We start from the raw sequence: 11,400 nt of genomic DNA, 5'->3' as shown, positions 1-11,400 counted from the left end.
AAAACAAATTTACAAAACAGAAATGGCAAGGTGAAACTAGGTATTGAAATGGGGAAAAGGGAAAAATTATGAGTGCTTTCATACCCTTCTTCAAATAAATACATTTATAGGGAAATACAATTTACCAAAGCCATCCTCTTTAGAGATAAAAAGCTTAAGTTTACTAATGTCTGTAGAAAACAACAGTAAAAGAGAAAAAGTGGGTAGGAAAGGAGCTACCCCCACTCCCCTGCCAAAGTCAGGCCATATGAATTCAAAGGGAAAAATCTACAAAATCTTCAGAAACCCAATAGTTGCGATGTTCCATAAATTGGTTCAGAGTATTGAAATTAAAGGAAATCTTCCTATAATTTTTATGAAGTGTTACATTTATAAGCAAACCTAGTAAAAACAGTACCAGAAAAAGAATATTACTTATGAAATATCAATGCATAGTATTAAATATAAGTTAATAAACCCAATATCATATTATGAAAATGATTTACCATGACCAAGTGTAATTTATTCCAGAAATGCAAGATTTGTTTAATATTGTCAAATTATGAATATAATCTACCATATTCATAGATATAAAGTTTTTGACAAAATTTAAATCCTATTTCTGGAAAAAAATCTTCAAATAAGTAGAAATGTGTGTGTGTGTGTAAGGATAAGATATATACTCTAAATATATTCTAACAGAATATATATAATATATTCTAAATCTTAAAGCCATCATCTTATGTAACATGTGAATACTAACTGCATTTCCACTAAGATTAGGAACAAGGAACCAGTGCCTGTTAAGGATCAACACTTTCTGGAGGCATTAGCCAATACAGTTAGACAAAATATATCAATTAGAATAATAAGAATTATAAAACAAGAAATAAACAGTCTCAGTTTATATGAAATAAGTTTATATATCCTAAGAATTTATGTTAAATCCCAGAAACTCAATATTAAAAACTAGGACTATACAATCTCTTCGTGTCTGCACTGCGTCTGTTGTACCTGGTGGCTGGAACCGCAGTATCCATGAAGATGGCGTCTACCAGCCGTTTGGATGCTCTTCCAAGAGTCACATGTCCAAACCATCCAGATGCGATCTTAGTGGAGGACTACAGAGCTGGTGATATGATCTGTCCTGAATGTGGTCTGGTTGTAGCAACAAAAGATCCATCTCGAGGTGGAGATTCTCAGAATCCTCTTCTGAGTGATGGAGATTTGTCTACTATGAATGGCAAGGGTACAGGAGCTGCAAGTTTGGATGAATGTGGTAATTCTAAGTACCAGAATAGGAGAACCATAAGTAGTTCTGATCGGGCGATGATGAATGCATTCAAAGAAATCACTACCATGGCAGACAGAATCAACCTCCCTTGAAATATAGTTGGTTGAACAAATAATCTATTCAAGCAAGCATATGAACAGAAGAGCCTGAAGGGAAGGGCTAATGATGCCATAGCTTCTGCTTGTCTCTATATTGCCTGCAGACAGGAAGGAGTTCCTAGGACATTTAAAGAAATACGTGCTATATCACAAATTTCTAAGAAAGAAATTGGTCGATGTTTTAAACTTATTTTGAAAGCTTTAGAAACCAGTGTGGATTTGATTACAACTGGGGACTTCATGTCCAGGTTTTGTTCCAACCTTTGCCTTCCTAAACAAGTACAGATGGCAGCTACACATATAGCCCATAAAGCTGTGGAGTTGGACTTGGTTCCTGGAAGGAGCCCGATATCTGTGGCAGGAGCCGCCATTTACATGGCCTCACAAGCATCAGCTAAGTAAAGGACCCAAAAAGAAATTGGAGATATTGCTGGTGTTACAGACAGTCCTACAGACTAATCTATCCTTAGGCCCCAGATCTGTTTCCTACAGACTTCAAATTTGACACCCCTGTGGAAAACTACCACAGCTATAAATTGAAGCAGCTAATGTCAGACTTCTATGAACACTGAACTTTGCCTGTTGTACATAGCCTATACAAAGTGCTGGATTGAGCCTTCAATAAGAAAAAATGAAAGACATGGTACACATTCCAGGGCTAAATATTAATTGCTTGGCCTTCTGTATGTACTAGTGAAATATATTTAATGATTTAAATTTCTTACTGGATATGCTTTCTTTTGTAGCAATCTAGGAAACTGTATTTTGGAACATATTTGAAATTATGTAATTCTTGAATAAAACGTTTTTCAAAACTAAAACAAAAAAACCCTAAGACTAAAATAATAAAATAATTTAAAAGGTAGCATGTAATAAAATTAATATTTAGAAATCAATAGCTTTTATATACACAATAAATAGGGGACATAATATTAGGACAAATTATTGACAACAGCAAAAAGAAATAAGACAGCCATACAATTTTCCAAAGAAAGCAAGAATAGAGTCATTTATAACTTGAATATAGGGAAGTGTTCTCTAAAAGTGACTCAAAATAAAGATGTGATAAAGGAAATTATTGATAAATGATTACATAAAATTAATTTAAGAGGCTATTGTGTGGCAAAACAACAGAATAAAAAAGATAACTAACAAACTGGAGAAAATATTTGCAATATATATCACAGATGAAGGACTAACATCTCTAATATAAAAATAAGTCCTAAATTTTTTAGGGGAAAAAAAAAAACTCAAGAACCCCATAGGAAAAATGGAGAAAAGGTAAGAACAGGCAATACAAATAAAGATGTAGAAATGGTTCTACACCCTATGACAGGATGTGCCAACTACCTCATAATTAGAGAAATACAAGTAAGCCTTGCACTGAAATGACATATATATATATATATATATATATATATATATATATATATATGAAAGTGATATATGGAAACATATTCTGTCGACAATACTCTAGAAAACAGATATTCATATGTTACTGATGGGAATGCAAGTTTGAAGAGGAATTTGTGAATATGTAACAAAACTATATGTACATTTAGATTTTAACTAGCATTCCAATTCTGGGAATTTATCCTGAAAACGTGCCTCTAACAATATGAAAATAGGTATTTCCAATATATTCATCACAGCAATATTTGTAATTGCAAAATATTGCAAACAGCCTAAGCACCCATTCACAAGATATTGATTGAATAAACTATGGTATATCTATGTACTGTAGAAATATTCATCTATAAAAAGATCTGTTTGAACTGGTAGGGAATAATTTCTAGAATATATTGTTAGTTTAAAAAAAAAGTAAAGCACAAAAGGGAATTTATAGTGTGTTAGCTTTTTATTAGAAGAAAAATAAGAAAGTAGTCATATCTTTGATCATTTCTGTAAAACAAATACAGGACAATTAAACCAGACAATAATAAGGTTGATGATTAAAAAGGATAGGATAGAATGGGTGGAAAGGGTGGGTAGTTGAGATAGCATAGAATGTATGGGGAAAAGACACATTTAAGAGTATAAATTTTGCTTAGTTTTAACTTTTAGGTAAGTTTTTCACATTCTCAAAAATAGATAAAATCAAGAAGGATAAGAAAAAATGGTATTATAAAAAAAAATCAAATCAGCCTAGGTTAATTTCAAATGATTGAAATAATCACACTGAAGGGAAAAAAAAAACGAATCCAAGTAACTCGTGAACCTAATGTTTTATCCACATATGATAGCACTGCCCTAATGAAATGCCCATATATATTCATAGATCAACCTTTGGGAATAAAAGTATATGTGATCTCGGAAGCAAAGATAAGGTTTTATTTAATCATCCAATGATAACTTTTGTTATATGCTGATATGTGTTTCCAGTTTCAAAAGAATGACTAAATTTATAAATTGCATTTTATAGTATTTTTACCTTTCAAAACACATATGGTAGCTTAATCTGTGCAAGAACAAATAAAGTAAAATTAGTTTTAGTACTATGCACCAGGGTTTCCCTGATGTAAAGTGTTTGTGCCAGTTTTTGTTACATGACTGTATATCACAAGGGGTAACTGAATAAATTACTTAATAGATATGAAACATTTTACTAATTATATTCACTTACATGTCTTTATGATGACTTTCATAAAAATATGATATTTAAATAATCACCAAAATCTGTGATTGTCATTGAATGTTGAATTCAACTTATGCAGAGTGTATTTTCAAAGGCATGAAAAAAGTAAGGTTTGGGACACTTCGTGGGGCAAAAGAAGACTTAATGGATAAGTTTCAAAAAAAATAGGAATTGTGTACCAACAGGGGTTGATTGGCTAGAGGTAGTTAGTAGTAATGCTACATATACCTTAACATAAAGTCATAAAGCCTTGTGTTGATACAGGTCATAAAATTTACTGGTAGAAAACTTGCAGATATTACTGATTCTTGAAGTTCTCTGCTTAAAAATGAGGTTTTTTTTTTTTAAAGGTATATTTATGTACTTAACTGTCTCCCCCAGATAAATGATAAATACACCAGTCATACTTAAAATTAATTTGCTGTAGGATCGTGAATTTTCTATGTATCTCTTCATAGAAATCCTTATGAATAATTTAGATATTAATGCAGTCATAGTTTTTTATTTATAATAAATATTCCAGTCTGGGTCAAGATTTATTTGCTATCATTTTCCATCTTTATTCTAGGATATTTTCAGTAAACCATGGGATTCTTCTACATATGGTGTTTCATTTCAGTCCTGTAAGCAATATTTCTGCCCTTTGATACAATGGACATCTGTTTGTGACTGCCTAGCAACTCTTTAAAAATATCACTCCGATTTATTAAGGTGACCACTTTTTCTCCCCAATACCTGCATTTCGTTATCTCTGGTGGGACCAACCACACTTCCTTTTTCCAGGGGTGTCTAAAGTTAGTCTACTGTTTCCATCACTTATACTCACTTCTACCATAAAGGACTTTACCCCATCTATAAAGTAAATTCACCCCAACTCTCCAGGATTCTGGTAGTTTCCATCTCCTGAAGAAAGTTATAAGAGGTAATTTAAAAAATACCATCCCTGGGGCTTCCCTGGTGGCGCAGTGGTTGAGAGTCCGCCTGTCGATGCAGGGGACACGGGTTCATGTCCCGGTACGGGAAGATCCCACATGCCGCGGAGCGGCTGGGCTCGTGAGCCATGGCCGCTGAGCCTGCGTGTCCGGAGCCTGTGCTCCACAACGGGAGAGACCACGGCAGTGAGAGGCCCGTGTACCGCCAAAAAAAAAAAAAAAAAAATACCATCCCTGAAACTGGAGCTTCCCTATATCCTCCACTACCTATTATAAATTCTCGTCACCTTTAAATAGCATCTTTCCTCATGGAAGTGATTTAGGTGGTGGGATAACTCAGTCCTTCATCTCTGAGAGGTCTGCTTCTCTGGTGCCCTTGGTCACCATACTTTTCATAGGCTCAGACTGCTTCACTTGTTAAATTTAAGGAGGAGAACACCAATAGAGGCCCTAGTAAATGATCCGGAAACCAAATGTGTTATTTTCTGCTCCATTTTATAACAGCAATCCTACCTCTTTCAGAAGAATAGAGTCCTTTGCCCCCTGCCAGGATAGATTTTCTGTCCTTTCCAGATCGTCTCTTAGCACAAAGAGCTCAAGGCAAAAGGACAGTAGCCATGGCTTGACGTGTAATGGAACTTTCTGTTTCTCCTGGTGAAAGTCAGTAGGACTTCTAGACCCACATAGACTTAACTTGTAGAAACAGAAGACACAAATTCTCTAAGTTGGTCATTAGGAGTGGTAGTAACTTAGGCCCATTCCTACTTTAACCTTTTGATTCCCAGACCCATAAGTCGTATCTCTAGGGAGAAAAGGTAATAATAGAAACTTTATTAGTGTTTTTAATATTAATATCTATTAGTTTTGAAGTAACAAAACAAGTATGGTTGTAATACTTATAATGGGCCACATAGTTTTCTAATTGCTTTACCTATAAAATCTTTAATACTCAAAGCTAACTTTGAGTATCCATATCTCCATTTCTTGGCTAAGTAACTTGACTTAATTCTCACAACTAGTAAACAGTTGAAGGTGACATTTGAACAGTCTAGCTCCTGAGATTATGAACCACTATATTACACTATCTCTTAAAGTTTTTTACGCTATTGTATTATCTGAGAATGTTAGCTATATTGTGGTTATAATGGCATAAATTATATAAATCTCAAATATATAATGGAATTGGTAATATTTTAAATAATTTAAGCATGTATCTTAGAATATCAATTAACAGTATTCCCATTTTTATGAGGGCATACAACACCAGGTGTACTTTATATAAATATAAAAAGATCATCCTATTAATTAGCTGTTGTTTTATTAGGATAGAAAAATGATTTTATGTGTTCTTTCCAGATTTTGAAAATTCATCAAATATGCAGGACAGAAAAACTAAATAAGATACTATTTAGAGATTTGTTTCACAACTTTAGTGTACAAAAGACAATATGGTGGAATTAATTTAAAAGAAAATCCTAATCCCTATTCCATGTAAGTTTAATTCATGAAGTTTCCAGTTCTCAAATCTCAACGTTCTTAGACTCAACTGTGAGCATTGTAAAGATACCCATGCTTGGGCCCTACCACCAGAGGTTCTGAATCAATTGTTTCAGGAGTGAGGACAGGGCAATTTTTAAATGGTTCCCAAATGAATCTAATGTGCAGCCAGAGTGAGAATTCCTGGTTTATGATAAAGTCCAGACATCTAAAATTTTAATATATCACAGGGTGATTATATAATAAATATTTCATTGTAATAGTAAATGAACTATTGAGTTAACTTGGATATTGAAAGGTGCAATGTTACTAATGTGAATGTTTTTTATATAGGAGCAGAAGCTGTGTGATTCTGTACTAGTTGAGGCTTTAAATTGTGGAACACTACTGGGTAGCACTACTTTCAGATGAAAATGGCAAACTCAAGATACTACTGAAAGAAATATGATTAACATGAAGCAATCTTAGTATGCTAAAAACCATTGTGAGACTGAAAAGAGTTAAATGATATGAAGAAAATGACAAGAAATTATTCCCAAAATGGATATAATAATTATATATACTGATTAAGGAAATATGCCTGAATTTGGTGAGAATTATGACATGATTACAAGAGACATTCTCCTAAAAGTACATATTTGTGTTAACTATCATTGGTTGCCTTTTCCATTTGGGGAAATAAATAGGAGCCTTCGATTTTTGGTAAACTTAGAATTGCTCATTATCTGCTGACCTTTTCATATTAAACATTCTTAATTCCTTGGGTTGACTAGAATCTCTAGAAATCAAAGGTTCATAGTTCATAGAATTGGAAGCACCCAACTAGGTGAAGTGCAGGAACTGTCTATGTTATGCCATTTAAAACTCTTTGAAGACAATGGTTCAGTTGAATATAAAGGACCTGATAATAGAGACAGCTGTAACAACTGAATTTGGAGAATTAGATTCTGTTAGATTAGCACTAAGTGTGTGAATACCAAATTTTAAATTGTGAAGTTTTTTTTTGTTCAGTCTTTTAATTTTTTCTCTAAAGACATTTCTAAGGCCAACATTTTGATGTTTTCTACTTTGTACCATCTCTCTTAGCCGTGGGAAACCTTTTCTAAAACTGTGAAAAGTAAACATAAAGTCCAAAGTCCCAAAGTGTATGTGGGATCTTCGCGGACCGGGACACGAACCCGTGTCCCCTGCATTGGCAGGCGGACTGTCAACCGCTGCACCACCAGGGAAGCCCCAAAGTATTATTTTTAAAGATAAAAATTGAAAACAAATTGAAAAAAGCACTTTGAGTGTACCATATTTTTAGGGGTATAGTGCTCAAAACTAATACATATTTTTTTTAAAAAAGATAAAAAATTGAATGTTTAAGTAATGTTTAATGTTTCTGAACTTGTTTCCTAATTTGTAAATCAAAATATCTACCTTCTATAATTAGAGATTTTATGTAGGTAATATATTTTAAGTGTGTCTGAAACATATATTTATTATATATTCAGTTATTATCACCATTGTTAATTTTGTTTATTATTGATTGTAATTGTTTACCACTTAGATATTTGGTTGGTGAGATAGGAGGTAAGCATTAATATATCAAAATTTTTCTAACTCTATATTAGAGGATTTGGCAGCCACCCAAGTTACTGATAAGTTTAAGATTTTAAACATTTCAGATGCCTTTAAAATTAACTTTATATGTGTAATTCAGATACTCCTATAAACTGTTGCTCAAATTGGCTCAACTCTTGCTCATAAATCTAAAAGAAAACAACTTTAGGAAGAGTAACTTTAAAAGAGTTGGCATCTTAATATTCTTAAGAGTTAGGTTAGTTTTAAAGTGTTAAGAGTAGTTTTCAATTTTTAAAAAATAATTATTTCTACCAAGTTACTGTAGATTCAGATTATAACACTGCACTATAATTATGGTTCAGATGGTACTGTTATTCTTAGCTCATACTTTCATTTGTATATAACTTCATGACAAGTACCTTTTCGGGCTAGAATTTCTCATACTTTCCAAGCAAAAAATATATTTTTTTCTGTAGATTGTTTGAATAAGCAACAATTTACCAACTGCTAGATAAAAAGGGTATTTTAGAAATTCTGTGAAAAAGGTTTTTTTTTAACTTGTTTTTTTCTAATTTTTAATAGTCCTTTCAACTTATATTTGGTTTATACTTTTACATATACTCTAAACTTTTCAGAATGCACCACGAAAGTAGTATGCTATATTTAAAAAATAGTATAGAGGGACGTCAGTGATGTTTTAGTAAAAATTAATGAGACTTTGATATGATATCCATATCTTTAAAGAAGAATAGATAAAGCAAACCATTTATAGAATTTTTTGCAAACCAATATGAAATTAGATCCTCTGTCGAATTTTATGGTTATAAGATGTCATCTGGACTGCTGATCTCTAGAGAATCAATTCATTTGTGGCAAGACTCCACAAATAGTTCAGGATGGTAGTAAAGGTGGCCAAAGCCCAGAACTATGGCATATGGATAAAAGCAGAAGTTCCGGTTTACAAACTATGAACACTAAATTGAGAGAGAAAGTTGTGCCTCAGTATCTCTTCAGTCACCATATGGGCACCAGGACCCATACCTAATAGGCAGCCACCAAGCACACAGTATTTCTGACCATCAGGCACCCAATTCTTTGAGGGAGTGATGGTGAAAACAATGTTAAATAGCGAAGTTGAGTCTGCCAATGTGCTTAGCTACCTTCATGAGCATTGTTGTGGTATCTGTGAAGGAACTTCTAGACTCCCTCATGCAAAAACTGCCCTATAATTTGTAGTTGCTATTTGCAGATTCTGCTTGTATTTACTGTACTACATATTTATCTGCAGTGAAACCTTTGCTCAAAAATTCAGACCATCTTTGATTTCTTACAAGCTATAATACCCTATCCAAATGCTGCTTCCCTGTTTTACATAGCCATGTAGCCAACTGGAAATGGTGATGTCTCTATCCTGACCCTCTCATCAAATTCTGAATTCCTTGTCAAATCTCCACAACCTAGTACTGGTCCACTCACTATATGATAATGAAAATAATAATGAAAAAAAAGCCCAATTGTTAAGTACTTTCCTTTTTACTAACTTTGTTTAACACGTCTCTACGTAGGATGTATAGTCAGACAGTTCTTGGTCCATAGCCTGTAATAGGCACAACGATCCCCATTCCTGCTCCCAAAGAAGTCAATGTCCTAATCCCCAGAAGCTTTGAATATGTTACATTACATGGTAAAGAAAAAGTGAGATGAGAGATGGAATTAAGGTTGCTAATCATCTGACTTTACCGTGGTGAGATTTTCCTGAATTACCTGGGTTGGCCCAACATATTTTCGAGAGAGGTCAGAAAATCAATATCAGCATGAGAAAGACTGAGCAGGCCTATGGTGGCTTTGAAGATGGAAGAATAGGCAGTTCCTAGAAGCTGGAAAAGGCAAGGATTCAAATTTTCCCCTGCAAACTGCAGAAGAAGTACAATCCTGCTGACACCTTGATTTTAGTTCAGTGAGATCCATTTTGGACTACTTACTATGAGCACTAAAAAACAATTTTTTGTTATTTTCAATCACAAAGTTTATGAAAATTGTTTACAACAGCAACAGCTAATACAACTCATCTCTACTGCGTCTATTAATGTGCACTATGGGAGCACGAGCAAAGATTGTAGAACATAACATTTCCTTAAAATGATTACTTGATAAATCATCAAAGACTTGATAGGAATTGCATGTAGACTGAGACGCGATTGATGGCTGTTTTGGGGTTCTTTCTGGAAATGGGGCAAAATACAAATTTATTCTGAACTAAGGAAATAAAACTTAAAGAAAACATTTGAGATTGTGAATGGGTATAAGTAGAAGATCCCTGAGAAGTAGAAGATCACCTGATTCCTAAAGAACAAGACTTCCCCAAAGCATGGCAAATTCTAAGAGATGACACCTTTTGTGAAGTAGGAAGGCATGTGTGTGGCGCATATTATCTGTTGAATTGATTGATTAATATTTTAGCAACATGGCTTCATTGTTAGCATGTATGTAGGTATCAAAACTCTGATCATCAGATAAAAATATTTAGGCTTAGCTGAAAGTTACTTATTTAGGTCACTCCAAACTTCCCTTTTAATACATTATTTCTATTTTGTGGTAGAAAGTTTCATGCTGAAGCTAGAACCCAGGTGTTGTAGTCTGAATTCTGTCTACTCCCAAATTCATATGTTGAAGTCCTAAACCCCAGTACCTCAGAATGTGACAGCATTTGATGACAGGATTTCTAAAGAGATAATTAAGGTGGCCCTAATCCAGTATGAATGATGTTCTTATAAGAACAGAAAATTTGGATATAGACACATAGAAATAAGACCATGGGAGAAGACACAGGGAGAAGACAGCTGTCTGTGAGAAAACAACTGTCTGTAAGCCAAGCAGAGTATCCTGAAAAAAATACTTCTGTCATGGCCTTCAGAAGAAACCAATCCTGATGATACCTTGATCTCAGACTTCTAGCCTCCAGAACTATGAGAAAATATATTTCTATTATTTAAACTACCCAATTTGTGGCAACCTTAGCAAACTGATATACCAGGTCAAATTGATCGTGTTCTTTTTAATGTTTACTGTTGAAAAAGTAACCAGAACAGATTGTGCCATTAATGGACTTTATTATAACTGGTATCTGCCTAATTAAGCAAACTGTAGGATCTAGGGTATACAAACAAGTTACAACAATGCCAAATCAATAGTAGAAACTGAAAGAAAAGCAAGACAAAAACTGGGGAACAGAAACTATGTGTTTTATGAAACTACCTAAAACTGAGAGTATAGTAAGCCTAGGGGGAAATTATGTCTTTCAGAACTTTCTGCACAACCTGTTTGGAGGAAGAGAGCAGTAGCTTGGAAAATAGAATGGAAAGCGAGTGCAGACTGCTAGCCTGAAATAAGAAACCCTAA

At 33.8% G+C, this 11,400-nt stretch overlaps 1 pseudogene; it reads left to right on the top strand.

The window, feature by feature from the left end:
* Window positions 1–1,023: 1,023 nt before the first annotated feature.
* On the top strand, window positions 1,024–1,943 carry LOC132424372 (transcription initiation factor IIB pseudogene; annotated as a pseudogene).
* Window positions 1,944–11,400: the final 9,457 nt, after the last annotated feature.

This window comes from Delphinus delphis, chromosome 4 (assembly GCF_949987515.2).
Source record: "Delphinus delphis chromosome 4, mDelDel1.2, whole genome shotgun sequence".
NCBI classification, from domain to species: domain Eukaryota; kingdom Metazoa; phylum Chordata; class Mammalia; order Artiodactyla; family Delphinidae; genus Delphinus; species Delphinus delphis.
The sequence above is the reverse complement of the archived record's forward strand: the minus strand, read 5'-3'. Positions and strand labels throughout refer to the sequence as shown.